At 39.2% G+C, this 26,205-nt stretch overlaps 1 protein-coding gene across 1 annotated transcript in view; it reads right to left on the reverse strand.

The window, feature by feature from the left end:
* LOC122801612 (baculoviral IAP repeat-containing protein 8-like) overlaps nucleotides 1-26,205 on the reverse strand; it is a 160,543-nt gene that overhangs the window by 119,392 nt on the left and 14,946 nt on the right. The window contains exon 2 of the mRNA XM_044071088.1: nucleotides 15,805-15,841. The gene's annotated coding sequence lies outside the window, so the exon portion shown is untranslated. The remainder of the gene's footprint in view (nucleotides 1-15,804; nucleotides 15,842-26,205) is intronic.

The raw sequence follows: 26,205 nt of genomic DNA on the forward strand, positions 1-26,205 counted from the left end.
GTATTTATACTACTAGGGGAAATTTGACCACAGAATTGGAGAACTTCCCCTACCCTTTTCAAAAGGTGCAGTGGGATCTTTTACATCCACCTGAGCTACCGCCAACTCAGGCAGACGGGGCCTTGGTTTAACATTTTATCAGAAGGACAAAACACACTGAGTGCAGCACCCCTTATACTACACTGCACTGTAAGCAACTGATTTACCTGGTGTGGGAGTAAAACACACAGGCTTTGGCACCAAAGGCAAGTGTGACAATCGTTGTGCAACTAACACTAAAAAAGATTCAATTCCTCCACCCTGCCAGAGGAAACAAATCATTAACAAGTCGAAGCATTAATCATCTGTACTAAATGGAAAGGATAATACTGCGGTGGTGGTGTTGTGGTAGCGTTGTCGCCTCACAGTAAGACGTTGTCCGGTTCAATTCTCAGCTAGAGCGTCTTCTGCGTGGAGACGTGTGAATGGGCGTACCTTCATTGAAGGTTGTGCGTCAGGGCTGGCAACTCGGCATGTAAAAATCTACTGCCAATCATTAGCGGACTGGAGTTCCACTGTGGCAAGACCTAACCACGAAAAGCCGAAAGACACAACAACAACTAAATGGAAAGGATATGCAAACTTACTGGAAGCCTCTCCTCCCTGCTGCAAGGAAACAAAATGCTTTTCCATCTTTAAAAATACATGTAATAACTTTAGATAAAAAGAGACGAAATGTGCAGAGCTTCAGGGGTTACATTTTCTCTAAGATCCAGAACCCAAAAATAAATGGGGAGATGACTAAAATGGTTTAAGGACAAGTGTGATACTTCCTTTTGGAGGAAACATGAGCTGGACCTAAGATCAAATAAGGCTCTATACAAATAAAGAAACACCACTGGAATAGCCAAAGACAAAGGTAGACCAAAATTTACCATAAACTTGCATTTATTACTCGCTTTCGTCAGAAACTTCTTCAAAAAAATAAACAGATACATTAACTCACAATACAGATTTAAATAATCAGAATGAACCAATAAAAATGCACTTCAATTATGAAATCATTAAAATCAATTAACAAGGTAAAAATACAAAAAAATTACCAATATCACATTACCTGAGCGGAATACAGAACATCTCAGATATTCTAGTTCGGATGAGGACATTGATACTGTAGCGGACTTTAATGTTCACACTGTGACTGCACAATGTAATCAAATGGAAGAAACTCAGACCAACAATTTTGCTTACACAGACATTGCTTCTGTGTTCAGTAATGTTTCTGATCCTTTTGTGTTCTCTGACAAACCAGTAAGTACTGCAGAACTTACACTTTACAGAGATAAATGTGAGACCCCTAGTAGATTGCTTAAAAATGCAAGAGTTTAGACTTGGAAAAAATATATTTTCAACATTGTATTGAATTAAAAATAGTTCCAAAAGGGTTAAGGTTCTTTAAGTGTCCCAACAGTGTAGAACCGACAAATCCCTTTTATGAGACTTTGAAAGAATTTTTTTAATACTGCTGGTATTAATTTTCTAAAATTGCTCATTGACAATAACAGTGGTTTGCTAGCAGAACTAAAAAAATATATATATTACTCAACTTGATCAATGCATCCAAAATGACTTTCATAATAAAATAGGTGAGCTATGAGAATATCAAAGTATTTTAGAAGAAGTTGGAAAGCATGAACAGACTGTTATTAAACGTAAAAGTTCCAAGTTGTTAAGAGATATAGCAGCTTATGAAAACGATTCCTCTTACCCTGTGTTTGAAAATGTTGCTAAAAATGTTAAATGAGCAATTAATACCAATAATAAATACAATGGTGGTTCCAGACGTAAAAACTCTAAAATGGGTCAGTTCCACTTTAAGGGAACAAGGGCAGGGACCTCCAATGGCTAATTATCACAATTTATTCAGGAAGTGATAAAAGTTCCACCTCTGTAGTGGATCTGCTTTGCCATGAAGCATCAGCTGCCTCTTCCTATCCTGAGACTTCAGCAACAGCCTCTACTACTAACACCACTGACATAGGAGCTAGGCCGAAAGTTTTTTTAAACTCAGAAATGGAAGGGAAAGGTCCCAAAACCAGAATGGCAAAGAAAAAGGACAGAATGGCTTCAGATTCTTCCATTGACAGTTAAGTGGACATTACAATGTTGCTGACAATGTAATTAATCTATCTAGTTTTGTTCTGAATGAAAACCACTGCAAAATTGTAAAACTTGGTTTGAATTTTATACCAGCTAAAAAAGCCAATGTAAGTAACACTTTGTTGGGCTTGAAGAAATGTGTTAGGTCTGAGTTTAAATTTCATTTTAAGAGATGTTAACATGAATAGCAGTTGTTTTGTTAAGCCTTCACCTTTTAATCCTATACTTTCCCATACTTTAAAAGTATTTGAAACTGTTTGTCAAAGACAGATAAAGGAAGTGCTGAATCATGATAATTTAACAAACAGAAATAAGTATTATAATCTTACTAAGGATGATAAAAAGGCTTTAACTGAACTAATGAATAATGAAAAAAAAGAATTACGAAAACTGGGGAACCCTTGTAATAATGGACACTGAACGTTGTTACCAATACTGAAACGTGCTAATGGTAATTTGATCAAAACTATGTATGATTTTTGTAACACTGAAAAACCCAGACTGGGGGGTTTGTTAGGAATTCCAAAGATTCACAAAAATCGAACAACCCCCCCTTTTAGACCTATCGTATCTGCCCCAACTATATAACTGAATGTGTTTCATTGATGGTCGACTACTTTTTCAAGCCTTTAATGTTTAAACTGTACTCTTACCTTAAAGACTCATGGGATTTTTTGAATTGTTTTAAAAAATTTTCAGCAAGTGTTGCGTTTGACCCAAGTAAATACATTTTTTTCACAGTAGATGTGGTATCTTTATTTACTTGTATTCCACACGATACTGGTGTGGAATATGTTAGACGGTTTTTAAACAGATTTTCTGAATTTTCTAATCAAGTTAATTTCAACTGTGAATTACTGGAAATTTTATTAAACAATTATTTTATGTTTAATAAAAAGATTTTTGGACATATTAAGGGAGTAGCAATGGGGTCCCCCACTGCCCCCCTCTTTTGACAATATGGTAATGGGTTGGTGGGAATACCAGATTTTGTTTAGTTTTTTTTTTTAACCATTTCCAGGTTATTTTTTATAAAAGATTTGTGGACGATTTAATTTTTGTAATAGAAGGTAATTTAGATAGAGTCCATGAGTTTGTAGGAGCCTTAAATCAGGGCTCAGAGTTTTTGAAATTCATTCTTGGAGATGTGGGGTTGAAAGTCAATTCTTTAGATGTTAATTTAGAATGGGATTTGTGCTTGAACAGGTTTGTCAGTCAAACATATCGTAAGGACACATTTACAAATAGTTAGTTACATTACCAGAGTTTACATCCTTCTTTTATGAAGAAAAATATTCCAAAAGGGCAGTTCATAAGAGCAAGCCATATGACTAGTGAAAATTCACATTTTTTAGATGAAGTAGAATTTATTCATTTATTTCTTGAAAGGGGCTATCAAAAGGTTCAGTAAAAAAACACAGCCGAGTTTATTAGCAAAAGGATGCCCCATTATTCCCCTATTCTTGTTGTTCCATTTGTTAATAATATTAGTAATAAAACCAATAAAGGACATACATACTGCAATTTGGACAGGACAGTTGATTCGGTGCTTATTCAAAACATTGGAAAACTGGAAAATTTTGGAATGAAACCAAGATCTTTTTAAGGTCGTTGGAACCGGACCTTTTTTGTGTTTAAGAAATATTGTAATTTAAAATTTTTATTTGAAAAAATGAAGTAACAACTGGTAACAGGTTAACTAACTGTAATAGAGCCCTAGGTATGTTTAAATGTGGTTGCTGTAATACTTGTAGGTATATTTTGGAAGCATCATACACAACTTTAGCACACACGCCTTATACTATCAAAGTCCCTGGTCATTTCAATTGTAAAAGTAAAGGGTTGATTTACATTGGGGTGTGTTCCCACTGTGGTGCCTTTTACATTGGGATGACCACTCTTACACTGCATACTAGAATTAGGGAGCATTATTACGATATAAAAAAGAAAGATGTTAAAAATGCTTTTTATAAGCATACACTTAGATGCCCTCAACACAACAAATTTCTGTTTTCTGTATTGGAACAAAAGGAACTGGATGTGAGGGGTGGAGATTTTAAAACTCTATTAGAACAAAGAGAAGCTTTGTGGCAAATAACATTAAATTCTGATCCAGAACAAGGATTAAATGAGGCTGTGAATATTAAATGTTTTTTAAAACACGGTAGGGTGAGATATTGGTCATTTTTTTGTATTTTTACCTTGTTAATTGAATTTAATGATGTCATAATTGAAGTGCATTTTTTATTGGTTCGTTCTGATTACTTAAACCTGTATTGTTAGTGAGTTAATGTATCTGTTTTTTCTGAATAAGTCTCTGATGAAAGCAAGTAACAACAGCATGTTTACACTAATTTTTGGTCTACCTTTGTCTCTGGCTATTCCAGTGGTGTTTTTTTCAGTTTTGGCTTTCTGGAATCATGAACTTTTGTGGTTTTCTTCTCAACAAATAAGGTTATGCTGCTTGAGCTCAGAGATCCTGATAGCAGATGTGAAGGACACGAGGAGCAACAACGTCTAAAACTTCAGTGCTACCATTACTTATCAGTTTGAAATGTGGGAACAAAAAGCCTGTTAATCAAAGTTCAAGGCCCACTAAAATCAGGAGTTCTTCAAATGTGGGAATAAAAGGGGAACCCCATTAAGCAGTTGCTTGACGAAATAGTGCTGAACCACAGTTCTGCCCTTTACAAAACTATTATGGGCAGAGATGCCAGAAATATGCACCCTGACTCTGGAATAATAAGACACCAAAGGCATACACAAACATGAGATAAATCAGAGTAATACAAGCTACTTAAATCAGGTAACACATAATATGTACCTGGCAAATGTGAAAACCTTACACTTTTAAATGTGCATCTCACAAGTGCAAACTTCCAGATGGCCTCCATTATCTCCAAGACTACAGCCCGGAAGTCATGTGGAAGCAAGGTATCTAAGCAAAATATCAAGACCTGAAGAGGATTCAGCAGATGTCCTAAATGAGAGGGACTCCTTTGCTGCTCTTTAACAGTTTTCTGCACAACCACAGAGAAGACATTCTGAAATCATACCATTATCAGCCAAAATAACAGAATGAGTTTCAGTTCTTCCTCTCCAATGAATTTTGAAATGAGGCACAGAGTAAGAAGAAAAAATAGTTAAGTATACTAGAATTTTCCATACCACAGAAACCAAGAATTCTTTCATGATCAACTCTCCCTTTCACTCTTAAAACTGAACAGAAGGGAAGGAAGACCATGTGCCTCTGTATGACTACAAGATTCATCTTCATGTACCTTATTTACAGAAAATCTTGGTCACGCAAGAGTGTCGGATCCTCACCCCTGGGTAAAAACCAGAGCAGAGTTCAGAGTCCACTGTAGCATCTAACAATCATGGGATGTGAACAGCTGCAATGGTGACATCCTGTCTATGGTCCACTGTCAGTTATACAGTCTCAGCATATACAGAACAAACTCTACTACAACTTGCTGTGAGGGGAAGGTTAGTTTTTGCTTTTTTTGTAGTTTGTATTGCTTCTTTGCCTCATTCTATGTTGTATATTGTATATAAGCACTGTATTGCAGCAGCATGAGGCTATGGTGAGACCAGCACTAATAGAAGCCATTCAGGTGACTCCCCTCTTTTCATCATTCTTGACAAGTTAATTCATTCTTTTCAATAAGCACTGCTTGACTTGTTTCTAACCTCAGAATATCTGCCTAAATACGTCATCCATAAATCATCAGGGTCTACTTTTTAGTTTTCTGTCAGGTGTTTGGCAATGCACTGTACAGAAGCAGACACCTTTAGTTGACATTTTTTCTGTAAAAGCACCACTGAAATTTCACCCATACCTTGTTGCGCGCAGAATAACTAGTCTGCAGTGACAAGCATTGCCCCCAGAGTTGCAAGCTGGATTATCCTGACATTACTTTGTTTTCACTCCAACTGAGCAATTAAAAAAGGTCTGTTACCATGGATATGAACTGTCTCACTATATCTACATTTCCAGCTTGGTTGACAGTGGCATTCTGAGACTATGTATAAATTGCCTAATGTGTACTGAAAACCAGTTAATTCTCTAACAGTTTTGGTGTGAGAGATATGTATTTACACATTACTGGAGACAAAGCTCTCACATAACAGCACTCCTAATGTCAATAAGGTTGTCAGTAGTACACATGCTGTAGCTACCATACACAATTCAAAGCACACACATAGACCAACACATGCTGAGGCACTTAAATGTAACCTTCTTAAACCCCAAAGACCTCCTAGAAAAAGTACACATAAATAACCCCAGCACCCCTGAATGGGCCCTTTCAAAACAACACCCACACCCACATCAGCACATGGAGCCTCACATTCTAAGCACATAAGGCAAGCCACCACATAATCCAACATTCTGGTCAATGGAGACTACACTGTGAGATAAACGGATGTCCCTCTTACCAGGCCGAGTAAGAAGAAAGTCACAATTAGTTGCTTATCAGGCACCAGGCTCCACCACATTACGCACGCACTCAGGTCATTGGACCAGAAGTACCAGTATAACTCAGTCCATGTGGGTGTTAATGACCTGAGACGTACCTACTTAGACTATATGAAGAGACACACATGGAGCTCTCAGAATGCGTGTCCCAGGCTGGAATAAGCCTAGCACTGAGCAGCATTTTACCTTCTCCAAGGATGATGCCACAATACGAACAAAAGATGACCGTCTTTAATAACTGGCTTAGTTTCTGGTGTCATTCTAAGGGGGTGCAATATTTGTCAGCACGGAAGAAAACAGTCAACAGACAATGCAGCTTTGTCAAGAATGGTCTGCACCTCTCCCCTCTAGCTTCTTAATATTAGCTAAACATTCTCCTCCCCACAGTGTCTTTTTTTAGGCAATGCTAAAGTGAAAGTACTTCCAACATAGTAAATCAAACCAAGAAAATCTGAAGGTGTTAGTGTTCAATGACAGAAGCCTTTAAAAAAAAAACTCCACTCCCTACAAGCCCTCATCACCCTAGAGAATGCTGACATCTGTGCGGTCACTGACATGGGTTAAAGCCATGGAAAGCAAACCAACTGTAGAAGATTATACTGCCTTCCACAAATTTAGACCAGCTGCTACACAGACACTGGAGCTAATGGCTGAAGTGTCTCATTTTACATCAAAAATAAATATACCTCAAGACTGGTCAAACAGTGCAATACACTTGAGCTTCTCCATGTTCAAATCACCCCAGGCAAAATCCAATACCACTTCCTTGTAAGCTATACGTCCCCTTATATGACCCATGAAACCCATATTATGGATTTATACTTAATGGAAGCACTCACCATTCAACACAATACCATATTCATAGGCAACTTTAATTATCCTATTATTAACTGGGAATCATGTACTACACCAAACGTACAAGCACAGAGCTTCCTGGATTTTGTAAACACAAACTCCCTGGACTAGACTGTCAATACACCAACCAGGAGGCAACCATACTGGATGTGGTCCTCACTGATATGGGAGAGTGCTGCACACCTACTGCAATGTCTTCTCTGGTAAGGTCAGACCACAAAATAGTCTTCTTTGAAGTGAAAACTAAGTCTAGAACCCCATACAACTCCGGAACAATCAGAAAATACTCTAAGGCTAACATCCTAATATTAAGTGATAACCTGGCAGAATTTCAAGCCTCCATAAACCCTAAGAACACTGTTGCCTATGCTGAACTGTTCACTGAAACCCTACACAAGCATGTTAACAGCTACAGAGAGGTAGCTGTACCCACCAGGAAGAAGTACAAACTTAACTCAAAAAACAAGCCACCCTGGCAGAATCAACATCAGCTGACTGTGTAACAGAAGGAAGAAAATCATGGCAATAATAGAGGTAAAGCACTCTCAAACCAAATAACTCAGAACAAATAAAGTCTACCAAAGCCAAATTTGAGGTAAATTTGGCCTCCCAGACTAAAGGCAACTACATATTCTTTAGCTATGTTCACAACCTCAAAGGCAATACATAAATGAGTGCAGAATTTATAGTTAACAGCACCACCTACATTGAGACAGAAGATACAACAAACTTACTGGTTGACAAATTCAGTTCCAACTTCACCCTCTCTTCCCCTCAACCTTCTATCAGGATATGACATATAACTCCCTCTGCTGTCACAAAGGAACTGGTCCTTAATGCACTCTCTAAGGCCAAAAATACTGCATCAGTGGGCTCTAATATACCAGGATGCCTTCTAAATAGCATGAAACATAACCTATCAGGCCCAATGGAATTCCTACTTAACTGTGCCCTCCAAACAGGCTTTGTGTCTCATGAATGGAGAACAACAGTAGTCATCCCCCTGCATAAAGGTGGTACATCTACAGACCCATAAGTCTCACTAGTCTCATATGCAAAGCTGTGGAAAGAATGATCATGGAAATAATCAATAATGGCATAGGAAACCTCCAGTCACTGAACTCAACCCAATTTGGTTTCGTCAAGGGCATGTCATGCCTACTCAACCTGGTGGACTTCTTTGAGAAGGTCACCAAAGAAATGGATGAGGGCAAAATGGTTCACATTGCCTAACTTGACTTGGAGCTGACACTGAATCCCCCACTGACACAAATGTTCTCCAGGAAGGGCTGACACAGGCAAACAGGCAAACAACTGGTGTCACAGCCATGGACAAAAACTATATTCCAACAAATGCATAATAGTACTCTTCAGTAAGCCATCCACCCAGTTAAGTATCATACTGACACAACCTTAGAGTTATTCCAGTAGTCAGGGACTTGGGGACACACACACACTAATCCAGACTTTGACCATCGTTTGTCTACAGTAATGAGGAAATCATTCTATGTTGTGAAACTTATAAACAAAGGTATGGCATATAGGTCCAAGGAAGTCATTGTTCCGCTGTATTCGCCATTCGTGAGACCTGTCACTGAGTATAATACCCCCTTTGGTATGTACCTAACAAGGCATATCCAACAACTGAACATAAACAGATGTTTCTCGCTAAAAAATACAGGGCATATGTAACATGTTCTGTACACAATGCCTCAAGGCTCTATCCCTGTATTCTGTCTCCTACAGATTGTTGAGAGATATATGCCTGGCATACAAGGCATTGTCAGACCTCACTCTGGTGGACCTACTGCATATTCGCAAAACAAATAGCACCAGAACTGCCCATTCTAAAGACTTAAACCTTGCTTGTTTTATAAACAGGACCTCCTGGAGTTCCAGAGACTACCCCATCTCTGGAAGAGGCTCCCTATCCATGGGAACACCGCTTCACATTCAAGTGAAACTTGGACAATTGGACAGGGAACAGGAAATTTATCCATGCTATGTCTCGGATGGACACAGGCATCCTGTAAATGATTCATCTCCCAGGCCCCTGCCTATAAATGTTTCATCTCCCAAGCCCCTGCTTACACTTATAAAGGGTACCAGAACTTGTCAGAGACTTGGGATGTGCGTCTAGGCTTAAAAAGACCCTTGTGAAAATTAGCCTAGTAAACACTTATGAACCTATGTACTGCACCAAGCACTGTTTTATTATTTTTTTTTTAAACACACATTGCGAATGTCACATGGGAAACAGTGTACTTAAGTTGGGACCAAAATGGAAAGAATGAACAAAAAGATACTCTCTGGTATGCTGTGTTAAAACAAAGAAATAGGTAGGAATGTGCTCTTCCCCTTTAGTGCTATTAGCAAAGAAAGTAAGGTATTCACAAATTCAAGGATATAACAGGTATGGTACTCAAGAAAAGTTACTTTTATCTGCAAATGATATATTATCTTTGACAAATCCAAAAAAGTACATTTCAGTGCCGTGTTGCACTGAAACACTTTCAAGTATTTTCAGGATATAAAATTCATGAAGATAATAACAAGGCTACAGCAGTAAACTATGTACCCATTCCGGAAATGGTTCAGTAATACTTGCACGAATAAGGACACAATAATATGTAACATTTAGGCATGTTTATTAAACAGATATTGTAACGGCAGCTAAGGATATATGGGAAGAAACTAAAAATATAAAACAAAAACGGAGAAACTCGAAGCTCTTAATTATGAATATAGATAGTAAGATAAGAGTAAAACATGTTTTAGGCCCTTTAATATTGTCCCTTTAATCTTGTTTACAGGTTAGGCATATATTTATCAACCAGAGAAATAGGTGTGGATGATAACAGAGAGATTAATTTTTTGGGGAGGCAAAGATGGCAAGGCTTCAAATAGAACAGGGTGGTTCAAGGTTACCCACTAAGGATGACATATATAACTCAAGCAGAAGGACAAAAAATTAAGTGGAAAAGGATGATGAAATAGGGAAGGGGGGATTTTGAGACAGAGATTAGGATTTTCTATACAAGGCCTTTGAGTATAATATTCTGTATAGTTATTTTACCCAAGTAGAACAGTTTGTGCTTTTGTTCTGCTAAGAACTAAGCCACAGTGCAGAGGGAAGGAGCCTCAACTTTGTAGGCTGGCCAGATGTATGGGTATCATAGCAGATAAGTCATACTTGTGAGGTATAATGCAAAAGTGATCTTAAAAATGAACTATAAGAAAAATTACAGGAAGCTAGAAAATTTAGGAAAGCGGAATGGAAAGGCAATTTATAAAGTAACAACGTGAAGAACTCTGTAGGGCACCCAAATATGCAAACAAATGTGCAGAAGATTTAGGATTTTTTTTTTTAGATATTATATCAGACACAGACTTCAAATGACTTTTCCTTAGGTAGACAGCAAATGCTGAAGATGTGATATGGAAGAGAGAGGTAACTGGGAACAATTTTTTTGAAACTGAAATGAAGTGAAAAGTTTTAACCCCCCCCCCCCCCCCCAGAGTATTTTAACAAATTTGTTGGGGGAAGATGTGTTGTACCTAATGAAATAATTATTTTGAGAGGGGACATAGAATCTCAACTGCATAGAGATACTAAAGTTTAATCCTCTGGCTGCCAAAAAACAGCCATTAGAAAACAGAATCAAAACTTCATCAAAAGTAATAGAAATTTGGAATACTGTAAAGGAGATAAAAGAACTGGAGATGGGATTCATTAGGAAAAGGAAGGAGCAAATTTCACAGATATAAATGTAATTTGAGGGAACACTGCATGCAGAATGTTCTTGAGGAGAAGTGAGGTTTAAAGGAAGGGGAGAAAGGAGGAATGTATGCAATGCTGCAGTTAAAAACATGTTGGCATACAGACATGAAAACAACAAAGGAAGCATATTATGACTCTGCTTTTCTGCTAATGTATGAAAACTAGTTATAGATGAAAATGTGAAGATTTAATAAAGATACTGAAAAACTGAACTAGTGTTTGAGGAGCAAAAAATAAATGAATTGTGCAGGGGTTTGGTGAGCCCTATAATTCCAGCTTGTGTTGTTACAGCATGCACCAAAAGGAAGCATACACTCCTCCAAGTCGGGGGGGGGGGGGGGGGCGACTAATTTTTTGATGACCTGGTGATAACAGGAGTGGTAATCTCAATGGTAAATATTTGAAATGTCAAGACTCATGAGTGAATGGCTGAAAAAACAGACTTACATATACTAAGTCTGAAATGGCTATTTCTTGGTATAGTCATTTTTCTCTGCGGTATGGAGATCTTGAAGTTAGTACATGCAAGTTCAGGGTGTGTGGGAGGCTCCCCCCTCCAGACACACACACACATCAGTAACTGTAGGGCAGTCTGCACCCTGCAAAAAAAGAAGTTTGAAGAAGAGTGATGTTCAAGATTCCCTCTTCTGCATTTTCAGTCAGCCGAAATTTCAATAGGCAGGTAGTCTCAGCAGTTACTCACTGCTTACAAAAGCAGGTATAAAAATCCTTCTAAATCACCTTAACCCTTTACAAATATACTTAATTTCTCCAAGAAGACCTATATGAGCACCAAAAAATGGACTGGTAAGAGGGAACGGAAAAGGAGGAACTAAAATAAACAAGAACGTAAATACTCCAACAGCAGGAAATGTATTAAACCCGTGGCAAATCAACTGAATCATAAATACATAAATATAAAATAAATTATCTGTGTAAGTGCAATGCAGGGGGCATTAACTCCTACTTAATCTAAACCTCCAGTGCAACACCCATCTTCAATCTTCTCACCACCAACTGATGCCAGAAATAAATATACTTAACAAACCTATACATAAAGGGCAGTTTTGTGGTGTACAAGAATAATGCTCTGTCACAGCACACTCAAATTCAAATAGTGACTTGGGCTCCTGCAGGAGCTGGCAAGGAAGGATGGAATTCAGTGGACAGTGTCTGTTCATCTATCTTGGAGGAATGTGACATCCAGCACGATATCTACCCTGTGAAGCTCTAGTCTATTAAACCTACCCTGCCATGTGCAAATCTCACCTCTACAGCATAGCTTTGAAGAACTGCAGGTGGGAGGTGCTCTGAGAGGGATGGGGGAGGCCACTATGTAGGACCAGTACAGCTAGCCTGTTCTCTACTAGTTGACTAACCATGGGTGCACAAGTTCATGCGGACCCTCAGGGAGGAACAAATGGACTATATGGCTCTTACCTGACTGGTAATCCCTGGCTCCCTTGACCACATCAGAATACAAAGCTAAACATTTCCTACTTTGTTTAAATAGCCCATTCAAGTGACATCATGAATTCACTGACTAACCAAAATTGTGAGAATAAAATTATATACATACAGGAAGTTATAATACAACATTTAAAATAATACACTAGATAAAGGCTTTTATAATAAATCCATAATAAATAAATAAATAATTATAAATACTCGGCTTGTACAACAACAAATGATAAAGCATGTGTATTACAACTTAACCATCTTACTGGTAAAATAATGAAGGCTTTTCAAAGTAATTGGAATATTTTTAAGACAAATAATGAGATTTTTAATAAAGCTGGAGAAAGGTCTAGATTTGTTAATAAAACCAGGGCAAATTTTAAGAAGCTTTCTGAATGTAAACTAGAAGGAAGAAAAACAGATTTTGGGTCTAGGGCATGTGGTAGTTGCAGTTAGTGTTCATATATAATTACAACCCCTTGTATAGTTTTAAATAATTGTTTAAAAAGTTAAATTTTTTAAGAAAGAAAACTGTTGTACAAGCAGAGTGATTTATTTAACTGTGTATGACATGTACAAACTTTTATGTGGGTAAAATGGATCGTACACTAAATGCAGAATATATGAACATTTAAATGAAATGAAAAATTAAATCTCTGTATAAGCATTCCCTGTTTTGCACAGCTTTCACACAAAGTTCATGTTTGGTATTTTAGATATAATTAAATTGGATCAAAGGGGAGGAGACTGGAAAATAATTTAAGAAAGAAAGTGACTGAGTGGCAGCTTAGATTACTGCAATGTCCCCCCCCCCCTGGATTAAATGACATATCAATTTCCCCTATGTTAAATGAAAGAACTAATATTTATATATATATATATATATATATATATATATATATATATATTATTTATTTATTATGGATTTATTATAAAAGCTTTTGTCTAGTGTATTATTTTAAATGTTGTATTATAAGTTCCTGTATGTATATCACTTTATTCTCATAATTTTGGTTGGTCACTTGAATGGGCTATTTAAACATAGTAGGAAATGTTTAGCTTTGTATTCTGATGAAGTCACTCACAATGAGATGAAAGCGCTTAATACTGTTTTTTTTAATTAAAAGTTTGTTCGTGTGATGTATTTGGATCGTTTTTTAGTCTTTTTTTTTTTTTGGGTTGTTTCTGGTGCTTTGGCTTTGTGTGTCCCTTGACAACATAACAAATAGGTACAGGCAAAGTGGTCATCATGCTCATTCCTGTAGGGATGTATAAAAACATTAAAAAAAATAAATTCTTACAATGCATCAATTTTCGCCATGACTAAAAATTAATTTCTTAAAACTCAGAAGCACTCCTGAGACAACAGTAAGGGTTTCAGGAAAGTGTGTGTGTGTGTGTGTGTGTGTGTGTGTGTGTGTGTGGGGGGGGGGGTAGAATTTAGCCCAGCCTTGAGGTGCAGAGGAATGATGCCCTGACTACAGTCTAGCTGACCCATGTTCAATTTCTGATACAGAAACAGAGGATGAGCCTGAATGGCCAATGCCACCTTCACATCCTCAATGGAAGTAAGGAGGGTGTTTGGCCCATACTATTGGTGACTTCTAGAGATTGTTGCGTGTATCATTTGACTGCAGACACTTGAGAATGCTGCATATGGCAGGGACCCTTCTGCTGAGCCGTGGAAACAGGAGGGGGGTGTGGGTGTGTTTGTGTGTGGCAGAACTCATACCTCCTCTCCCAACCAGGCAGCTACAGGGAGTCCGCAAGCAGCCTAAAGGAAAGAATGATATGTAAGCAAATCTGCGGTACTCAATACCTGGCCTGCTCCCTACCATTAGACTCTAGTCACCTTGGGTTGAACTGATAGGTCAATAAGGATTCATGGGCAGGAATGAGTAGACTTGTAGGTCTGACACCTAGCTTAGGGATGCCTAGTACCCAACCCAAATGGCTAAATGGGTACAAGAAGTGTCACGTAGAGATGGGTAGAAGATAAACATTTAAAAAACAGTTTCTAACAAAGGTGGAAGGCAAACATTTGAAAAAAAAAAGTTTCTAACAAATATGAAACACATTCAAGGAATAAAAACAAATACATTTTTAGCTTATCAGCTGATACGAAAGAAGACCTTCAAAACTGGATCTATGACTGGAATATCCTCTCTCTATCAATTCAGTTATTATGCTTAAACTCACGTCTGACAGCAGATGCACCTTTTGCACGCATGTACAACGATGTCAAATTTCAAACCATGACAACACTGACTTGCCCTGTGTCTACGAAATCACCCAAGCCACTAGGTGAGTGCATTCTATCTACCCACTAAGCACCAACACTGCACAAAGATATTTAAATAAATACAATCCTAAGTTAGTAAGAACTCCAAGTGCGTCTGCTGAATAGTGAAGCCATCTGTTTACAGGGGAAGGCAGAAGAGTAATCATAACCCCCCAGGTACAACCCTCTCACAGATGGACTGATTCAGTTAGTCTGTATCTTTTATGTCAAACAATGACAGGATACATCTTCAACTGAAAGGAAGGAATCACAAGAAATATAAATGCGTACACACACATAGAGGAGTCAGATGATGGTCTAGACATGAAAGTTCAAAGGACAAAATCCAGAAGTATCAAAAGTATCATGATTCCTAGAGTCACAGTTCAAGCAAAACACTTTGGGAAAGCATGAACAGACGACTGACTTAAACAATAATTTCTGGAAGAAGACATTTTTTATGAGGAAAGTGTTGAAAGCAGACATGTCCCTGGTAAAATGTCCTTTAATTTCCAAATGCGGGGATTTACCTGATGGCAAAAGATGATGCAGGTGGCAATCCATATGAAGAGATTTTGGTAATCATACTTTTAAATAATGCTCATTTGAAGACACAGATTTAAAATCTTTTTGATACTTGGCTCTTCTTCAACAAACATATCCACCCCCCTTCCTTTCACTTCAACAATGCTTTACCTTTTTCCTTCTAATTTTTTAGCTTGGTAATCAAGGTGTCATTCAGAGATGTGCTCTCTTCTTTCTTAGCTAGACAACAATAGTAAAAATCTTTTTAAGGCACATTAATATTACCTTGCTGTCCTGCAGAACTTTGTGTTGCATCTTCACCCTAAAATTCAAGACAGTAATTAAACAGTTACTCAGTAAATATGCAATTTACAATATTGATTTTCCTTTTACAAACACAATAAATTGCTCCTTGATGCAGTATTTTTGTTAGTCCCTCATTTAAGAAATCAACAAAGCAGAAAGCATTACAACTGATTTCTAGTAAAGCATTCAAGCTAATGAGAAATACAGAAAATATAACACAACTAGACATGCACAGAATAAAGCAGCATGATAACTGACAAGACTTGCTAAGCATGAATGTTGGAGACAAAATATGTTGTGTAATACACAATTAAGTTTCTAGGGTGCTAACATACTGGGTAGGGACAGAAAAGTACTGTCACTAAATACATTTAATTTACACAGTACAATAAATAGATTATATTCTGTTCAACTTCGGGAAAGTGAGTAAGCACCTTCCTGTAGCTCCAGCTCCCCCCACCCCCCAGTCTAACTGCTCTTATCAATTTTTTTGTTAAACTTTCCTACACCTGCCCTTGGGGGAAAAAATGCGGTTATGAAGCAGCATTTCAAAAAACTGAGAATCATATCTTTATGTAGCATAGCAAAATGAACCAAGATGGCATAATTTCAAGTTAACAGCTACACACAAATTTAGCATCTTATATATTCCACATCTGAATGTCCTTTAACAAATTATATCAAGTCACTGTTGAGAACCTGTGTTGTGTCAAATGCTTTAGAAAGTACAGCTGTGTGAGTAAACGTACCATAACAGTATATGTTCGAATGATCAGTGCTGCAGTAGACTAAACTCTACAGGTTATATCCTGCTAAGGATATAACAGTCAGCCAGCTTTCAAAGCTTCATAGTGCTTCCCACACACCCAGACCATTAAGTCTCCTCAAGATGAACTAAGAGACTAGTTTGGGTGCCAAGTCCTTCAAATCTTTCATGCCAACAGAGAGAGGGAGACTAAAGCAATGAGAAGTACAATGTTAAGAAAATAATAACAGATGTCTACACCACAGCATAAAGAATAAGGACGGTGGAGGGAGGGAGCAGCTACTGTAGCAGTGATCATTCAACCATTACCTTTGTGGTAAGTTTACTTGCACAATTGCATTATGTTCTTCATATGGATCACTACAGCAGTTGCCTAAGCTATATGGGTAGATTATCACAACTTAACATGACTGGGAGGAGTAAAGATTAGGGTCCAAGAGGTCTTGGACAGTGGTCCAAGCAAAGCCTGTCCTAGATCAGGAGAAGGACACTTTTATAAAGAGCTTTGTAAACATGTGCACAGAAGACCAAGATGTTTCTTACAGAATACTTTGTGTTTTTTTGGAAAGTGTTAGATTTTAGATGAAACGAAGACACCAGTGGAATGAGCCCCGAATCTGCCTGAACAGTTTTATTCTGGTAGATATAACAAAAGGTAATGGCATGAGACAACCATTTGGAAATACTCTGATTTTACAAGTCCTTTTTTTCTTACCTTTACAAGAAAAGAACTGATAAAAAGTTTTGAAATATTTTACTCTGTCAAGATATCACCCAAGCTGTTTGTCAGCATCCATAGGTGTGTAGTTTCATAGGTGTGTGTGCACTAGGCTAATGGCCTTGGAGCCTTTACGAGCCTAGCCCATAGGATTACCCTGGCATCGTGCCACCCAACCTTAGTTCCTAGTGCCTCTGTCGAGTAGAGCCACTGGAGCGATTCCCCGGGGTGAATTTTCTAGTTCCCATCCACTCATCAAGATTACTCTTGAAAACGGCCAGTGAGGTGCTCTGCTTGACATGTATGGGAAGTCTGTTCCACAGCATGGGCAGTCTCTGGGTTATGAACCTGTCCCTCCAGCATGTTCTGTTAATTGTGGTAATGAGGTTGAGGTCTCTGGAGCGTGTGGTGCGGAGGGATTGGGATTTCTTTAGATGTAGCATTTCTAACAGAGCTGGGTCAGACATGGCTTTGTAAGTCAAGCAGAGATCGCCTCTAAGTAGACGATATGAGACAGAGAATAGTATTCACTGTTGCAGTCATTACAATTGTTTTATCCTGCTGGCAGGCTACCCGCAATCGGCCTGAATTCCAAAGTCTAGGTCTGGCGTCGGTTGCTGTCGCCTCTTCCCTGACGTCAGTGCGCCAGGGGTATAAATGATGCAGCCGACGCAATTTTCTTCAGTTTTTCTTGCTCCAGATGTCAGGTGCCCCCAAAAGGGTAGGCTAAAAATATATCCATAAATCATGCATGCACCAAAGTAAATAATTCCTTCCTCTACAAGCAAATACACCACTTAGGTTGTATAGAATAGAGAAGTACAGTTAAGTTCCAGCAAAGTTAAGGGGGATGGTGGGTGGGTAACCTGGACTGCAACAGTGAAGACACTCGAACATCTACATTTATGGTAGGTACACAACTGTACTATATTCGTGTTTCACTGTTGCAGTCATTACAATTGGGTTGAATCCCAAAGCTGAGGTTGGGTGGCTGGAGCTAAATAGTATTAGGAGCAGCTATGAGGCCCTGCAGAACTGCAGTGGCAAAGCCTGCCCTGGATTTAGAGTAGAGTGGTAAATGAAAGCACTTTGTAAAAGTGTGCACTGAACTCCAGGTTGCAGCCTCTAAAATGTCTTGAGGAAGGCTGCTGAAGTGGCTGCTGCTCTGGTTGAATGTGGCCTAATGCCCTTAAGCACTGATTTGCCATGTTGTGAATAACAGAAACTAATGCAGTGGCCTATCAATTTGAAATAGTCTGCTTTGAGATAGCCTTTCCTTGTGATCCTGCAGGATATGCCACTAGTAATTGCTCAGTCTTTCTGAAAGCTTTGCTTCTGTCCAAGTAGAAGAGCAGCTGTCTGTGTATGTCCAAAGAATGCAGGAGTCTCTCACCCTTACTCTGTGGGTTTGGATAAAAGGTAGGCAAGTGAATAGTTTGGTTAAGGGCCACATTGGACACTACTTTAGGCATAAATGTCGTGTTTGTCCTCAGAGAAACACTACCTGGGTGGAAAATGATAAAAGGTTCTACAGCCATGAGTGCCTGTAGCTCTGGGACTCGTCTTGCAGAGGTTATTGCTAGGAGCAGAGCTGTTTTCCAAGATAAAACTTTTGTCAGCTGCTGTGGCTGGCTCAAAAGGAGGCAGGGTGAGTGTTTCCAAGACATAATTGAGGTCCCATGCAGGCATTGGTGAGCTCCTTGGAGGCCTTAAGTTTTTGGCTCCTCTGAGGCACTGCCTTAGTAAAGGATGAGAAAAAATAGGTGGCTCTATATTGTAATAAGCTGAAATGGCAGAGGCATGAATTTTAATAGATGAAAAGGATAGGCCTTTGTCCAGCATCTCAGTTAAGTATTGCAAAATCTAAGGAATGAATCAACTGTAGAACCTACAGATAAAATCCAATTCCTTGTGCAGTATAAACAAAAATGGTGCAGCTCGAACAGTACAAAAACACGTTTAATGACACAAATATATAAATGAAGAGGTGCGATTTAAGTTGGATAACATCAATAAGACATATAAAAAGTAAGGCAGGGAATTGCAATACTAGACAAGTGGTATACCTTGCTAAGTGTGTCGAATGCCCAGCATTTTACATAGGTAAGACTGAGCGGAATTTTAAAAAAAGAATATATGAACATTATTATAAAATTCAGATTAAAGATACAAAGAATGCCTTGTCCAAGCACATTAAAAGCAAAGGGAACCAACATTATTTTAAATTCACTATTTTAGAACATGTTGAAAGTAGTGTTTGTGGGGGTAATTGGAAAGTATATTTAGCCATGATGGAAAGCAAGTGGCAGATATTTACAGATGCAACCAGTCTTCCAGGCATAAATGAAAGTATTAGTATCAAACCTTTCCTCACACTTGATTAATCAAGTTGGGGTTTTAACATAGGGTACATATATATTATATTATACATATTTCATCAATTGTCACCTGGACATTCCATTCTAGATGATTATTGAAGTGTATTCATATACTTCAGTTAATAATAACATTAATTATTTTAGGAAATGTTTTTATGTATTATTGAATGTGGATTTTTTAGAGTATAGTAAGTCAATATGTGTATACATCAGACATAATTTTCAACATTTTTAATATATTTTTAACATTTTTAACATATCTATATACTACAAAATATCTTTATTATATATATATTATATACAGCATAAGATCAATTAATGCCTAACTAATGGATTATAGGTTTATATAAATCAAATGTATAAGACTAATAGTTAATATATAAGTTATGTATTAATATGTAAGTGAGGCATCGATGAATGTCTCTTTAAGGCAGCAATGGAATCTTTTTGAATTTTGGTGCCAAATTTTCTTTATAATGAAAGCTGGTGATTAAATATTTTGGTTCTGAGGAAGTCTGTATATAAAAGAGATGAAAGCGCTAAACCTGTAGAAGCACCTTTGTGGATTTGTGTCATTAAACGTGTTTTTGTACTGTTCGAGCTGCACCGTTTTTGTTTATACTGCAAAAGGAATTGGATTTTATCTGTAAAATCTGAGGAATATTTGGTACAATCGTGTCATTTCCTTGTGCCTGGTTCCAAGCACAGAATCTCTTCCATTTTTCTGCATATTATTTTCTGGTACTAGGCCTCCTGGCCTCTAAAATAACATCCATCACCGCTTTAGAAAGAGGGGTGGTTTGAATGACTACATTATCAGCCATGCTGCCAGATTTAAGGTCTTGAGTTGGCTGTGCAGGATCTGATTGTTTTGTTGGGTCAGTAAGTCAGGAATTTGATGTAATGCCCAGGCTGGGCATGGAGACATGTTCCTTAGGATTGGGTACCAGTGCTGGCGTGGCCAGTCTGGGGCAATCAGTATAATTTTTGCTTCTCTTGTCTGACCATTAGGAGTACCTTGGGGAGGAGAGGCAGTGGAGGAAAGGCATATACTGTTAGGTTTTTCCAGCTGAAAGATAGAGCATCCACTTTCCATGCTTGCTTTTGGTAAGTCCTTGTGCAGAATGTCTGTAGTTGGCAGTTGTGAGGGGAGGCAAATAGATCTATGTCCGGGCATCCCCATTTCCTTATGCGGAAGACATGTGGATCCAATTTCCACTCATGGGGATCCATGAGATTTCTGCTTAGTTCGTCTGCCAGAGTATTTATCTTTCCTGGCAGGAATTGTGCCTGCAGATGTACTTGGTAAGTCAATGCTGTGTCCCACAAAGTCATGGCTAGTCTGCAAAGGGGATAGGAATGAGTTCTTCCCTGCTTGTTTATATACCACATAACTGTAGTATTGTCCGTCTTTATCAGTAGTTGTCCCGGATGAAGTTGATCCTTGAAGGCTGTCAGGGCATTCTGAACAGCTAGCATCTCTTCTTGATTGATATGTAGATGCATTTGGTTTGTAGACCATGTGCCCTGAATACATTTTCCTGCCACGTGGGCCCCCCAGGCATAACCTGATGCGTCTGTTAATGTTTAACTGGCTGTGGGTAAGGTGAATGTCTGCCCCTTGTTGTGGTGACAGGCCTTTGCCCACCATCGAAACTCCTGTTGCAGACAGGGAATAAGGGTAATTATTGTTCCCAGGCTGTGGCAATGTTGAGTCCAAACACTTTTCAGGTACCATTGACGTTTCCTCATATGCAGTCTTCCATATGGAATTAGCAGAATGCAGGATGCCATGAAGCCCAAAGCCTGCAGAATTTTTCTTGCAGATAACTGGGCTTTTGTTGCCAAAAGTTTGAAGTAAGTAGTCAGTTGCCTTTGTTTGTCTGGCGTGAGATAAGCCATCTGGGCAGTTGTATTTAAGCTTGCACCCAGGAATATTATCTCTTGAGAGGGTATTCGTTTTGATTTGTTTTCGTTTATTGTGTACCCTAGGCATGTTAGTAATCTTTTTACAAACGCCAGATGCTGTAGTAGAATGTCCTTGTTCTCTGCCTGAATAAGGCAGTCGTCCAAGTAAGGATATATTTGTATTCCTCTTTGTCTGCAGAATGTAATTACCGGAGCCAGGCATTTTGTGAAGACCCTGGGCACAGTAGATAAGCCAAGGGGCAGTGCAGAGAATTGGTAGTGCATTGAGCCAGCTATGAATCTGAGGTATCTTCTGCATGATTGTCTGATTGGGACATGCAGGTATGCCTCTTTTAGATCTAGTGTCACAAGCCAAGCCTTCTTGCCCAGCATGGGCAGAAGCTGCTGCAAAGTCAACATCTTGAATTTTGGAATCCAGATATGTGTTTAGAATTGATAGGTCCAGTATTGGTCTCCAGGCTTTGTCCTTTTTGGGCACCAAGAACAGTCTTGAGTAAAATCCTTGTCCCTGCTCTTGCTCTGATACTTGCTGAATGGCCCTCACGTCAATGAGGGATGAAACTTGTTTTTGTGCCTCTGCCCATTGATTTTTTGGCAGGTCTGGCAAACCGTGTGCCCTTGGCAGGGTATGAAAGTGAAACTTGTAGCTTTGTGACATTATGTTCAAGACCCATTTGTTCTGGGTTATTATGTGCCAATTTTGATGAAAAAGTGCTAGTTTTCCCCCTAATGGTGCTGCCATTAGATAAGTGCTTGGCGCAGGTAGGGTGAAGTCATTGGGACTGTTTCCTGTATGGCTGTAATTTGTCTTCTCCGCTTTTGGCGGTAGAAGCACCCCATTGTTTAGACCTGTATGAGCCTTGGGGCTAGGATCTGCCTCTAGGGCGTCTGTATCTGCCCCTTTGTGGCCTGTCTGACACTGGAAAGGATCAATTCTTTGTATGCCAGTGTCTGCTAAATCTAGGAGGCTGTACCTGTAAGAAATCCTTGACTGTTTGCATAGATTTTGCTTTGTCCTCCATTTTCTTCAACAGCTCTTCTGCTTAAACACTGAACAAAGCATCATGCTGTAATGGAGCATCTAATAATTTTGCTTTAACATGATCAGGCAAATTCTGTTCCTTTAACCAAGCATGCCTCCTGATGACAGAACCCGTAACAGCGGCCCTGCAGGAGTCTTCCAAAGAATCAAAACCACATTGCAAAGTATGTTTTCCAACTTGTTCAGCCGCATGCAACAAATCCTGCATTTCTTTATTTTCTGCACATTCATAATTTATCAACATTTTCTGTTTAAGCAGTGACATAATATATTTCTGATATTTAAGCATATGGAACTGGCAATTTAAAGCCCTTGTAGCCAAGGTTGCAGAAGTGCAAATCTTTTTTCCCCATCTATCCAGTGCCCTACAATCCCTGTTAGAAGGGGTAGGGTTTTTTGCAGTGGAAGCCTTGACCCCTTTGGGACCCTGAGAGATAGTTTCTGGGTGAGCAGCAGGGTTTTTAAAAAGACATTTATGTGAATCAGGAACCCTGTAATATCTGTCAGGCTTAACAGGAGCTGGAGGGCAGGGAGTCAGACTGGACTCTGAAAAAACATCTACAATGTCTAACAGGTGGAATAGCAAGGGGCCTGTGCTGAGGTAGTAAAAGGAAATCTCTGAGCCTTTTCTTAGATTCTGAATAATCTTGGCTCTCCCAGTGGAAATGTGCCCTCATGGTATGCAGAGTTTCCCCAAAAGAATAATCCTCAGGAGGAGAGGCTGAAGGGATAGATTCTTCAGCATCAGAATCCTCATAGGGAGGAAGAGAATATTCCTGATCAGAAGAGGAATCAGAAGAAATGGAAACCTGATCAGAAGATTCATATTCTGTCTCTTGCCTAGGCCTCTTATCAGGAGGGGGATGAGAACCCCTGATCAAAGTAATTAGGTCTTCGGCCATTTTGAGCATCTGTTTTTTAGGCATGGAGGCCTGTCCATGTGGCTGTTGTACTTGCTTCTTTGTCTTTAAAGGTGCTTTAGTCTTTGCCTTTGAAGCTGAAGTCGTTTTTACATATAGTTGTGTAGGCATGAAAACACCCTCAGAAGCCAATGACTGCTCAGTGGTTCTAGACCCATCTGAGGGAATGGTTTCCGAGGCTCCAATACCTTGAGTATCCAAGCAGCCTAGTCGGCTCCACGTGGGAGTTGGTAGCAACCTGCGGCTCTAAAGTAGCGGGCGTCAGGGGCTGCGAAAGCGCCTCACTGAGAACCGGCGACTGGCTTAAAAGAAGCCTTGTTGCCAGTTTAGGACCTCGGATGCTTGTCCTTTTCTTTGCGTTTCTTATGAACAGCGGTAGTCGGATGGCTATCCGACGACATCGTGTAATTAAATCTTCTGCCAAAATAGTGAAAAGCAAAATCGTACAGACGCTTAATAGTGCGTTGGTTAAATCTAGCACAGAACCGACAATTAGCTACGTCGTGGTCAGGGCCTAGGCAAGGAATACAATAGGAATGAAAGTCCTTATGAGGTATTTGCTTCCCACAAGAAATACAATTAACTTTTTCTGACATCGGTCTGGAGCAAAAAAAAAAGTTTCCCCAACGGGGTACTTAGCTTTTAATGAAGACTTCGAATCTGAAATTCGAACACGAAAATCTCAGGAGTCGGCCGACTGGCACTTGCGAACTGCTTTTGCTTCGGGCACCGCATGGAAAGAAAGACTGAAGAAAATGGCATCGGCTGCATCATTTATACCCCTGGCGCACTGACATCAGGGAAGAGGCGACAGCAACCGACGCAGGACCTAGACTTTGGAATTCAGGCCGACTGCAGGTAGCCTGCCAGCAGGATAACCCAATTGTAACGACTGCAACAGTGAAACACTATGAACATCAACAGAATCCTGATCAAAAGATTCATAATCAACTTCAGTCCTAGGCCTCTTGGGGGGGGTGGGGTTGGCGACCCCTGATTAGAGTTATTAGATCTTCAGCCATTCTTATCATTTGTTTTTTAGGCAAACAGGCCTGAGCATGTGGTCTCGGTGTTGGTTTTTTAGGCCTGGATCGAGATTTAGGCCTAAGTAACGAAGGAGGCGTCAGTTTAATATGCAAGTCCGTAGGCCTGAATACACCCTCAGAAGCCGGTGGTTGCACAGTGGCTCTGGACCCATCCAAGGTAGAGACTCAGAAGTAGCGGGTATCAGGGGCTGCGAAAGCACCTCACTGAGTACCGGCGAACTGTCGACTGGCTTAGGAGAAGCGTCGTCTGCAATTTTGGACCTCTGCGGCCTGTCTCTGTCTTTATCTTTGTATTTTTTTGGGATCCCGGTAGTTGAATGGCTAACTGACATTTCTGGATAATTAAACCGAGAACCGAAATATTTAGAGGTGAAAATATACAAACGACGGATAGTGCACTGATTAAATAAAGCACAAAACCGACAGCAAAGTACGTTGTGGTCAGGGCCTAGGCAAGGAATACAGTACGAATGAAAATCTTTGAGGTATTTGCTTTACACAAGTAATGCAATTATTAACTTTTACTGATATCAGTAAGGAGCAAGAAAAAGTTTCCCCAATGGGATACTTAGCTTTAGTTGAAGACTTTGGTTCTGAAACTCGAAAATGAAAATTTCAGGAGATGGCCGACCGGCACTTGCGAACTGCTTCTGCTTTGTGCACTGCACAGCAAGAAAGACAAGATGTAATGGCGTCGGCTGCATATTTTATACCCCTGACGACCTGATGTCATGGAAGAAGAGACAGCAACAGACGCAGGACCCAAGACTTTGTTAATCAGGCCGACTGAGGGCTACCTGCAAGCAGATAACCCAAATGTAAGGACTGCAACAGTGAAACACGAAGAACCATCTGAAGCCTTGTGAAACATGGGAATGCAATGAAAACTGGCACTCGGAGTGAAGCCTCAGATATAAAACTATCAGCCTCGCTACTTCTGATCATGAGTTTTCCAAACTGTCTTAAATCACTATGAAATAATTACCAAGATACTGATTACCAGGATATCAAAATCTACAACAATGCATCCAACATACATGCAAGTCTTCCATGATGAAGTAAAGGACAGCCTTAAATAAATGGATTTACTGTAAATTTATAAAAAAAAAAATATTGCCATTGAGCACAAAAACTTGGGGAATTACCAATACACTAAGGGGAGGCCACTACCTCATTGTGTCAATTAAAGTACTGTGGCCCTTAATTAATTTTGGCAGTGCTAGAAGAAAAGAAAAATAATTAATGTTTAATAAAATCTAACATTGGTCAGAAGCAAAACATATTATTTTATCCTCTGCATCCCCACCCCAACTCACCACCAAGTATTAAAATTTTATAGCACCAAGCCGTGTATTTGAATGAAGTTGAACACCAATACAGAACACAAGAACTTAAAACTTTATCCCACAAATCCTAATTTGTTTCCTTTCTTCTATGAAGTCAGTGAATACTCTCCAGTTATTGGATGCATCCCCATGGGTCACACATACTTTTAAGTGAGGATGCTCTAAGGAAGAAATGATGCAATAAAGGTCTACATTTTGCTGTCTACCTGAACCTAAAGTGCTTGACAGTGCTGAC

This window comes from Protopterus annectens, chromosome 5.part0 (genome assembly GCF_019279795.1).
Source record: "Protopterus annectens isolate FY-2018-M chromosome 5.part0, PAN1.0, whole genome shotgun sequence".
NCBI classification, from domain to species: domain Eukaryota; kingdom Metazoa; phylum Chordata; order Ceratodontiformes; family Protopteridae; genus Protopterus; species Protopterus annectens.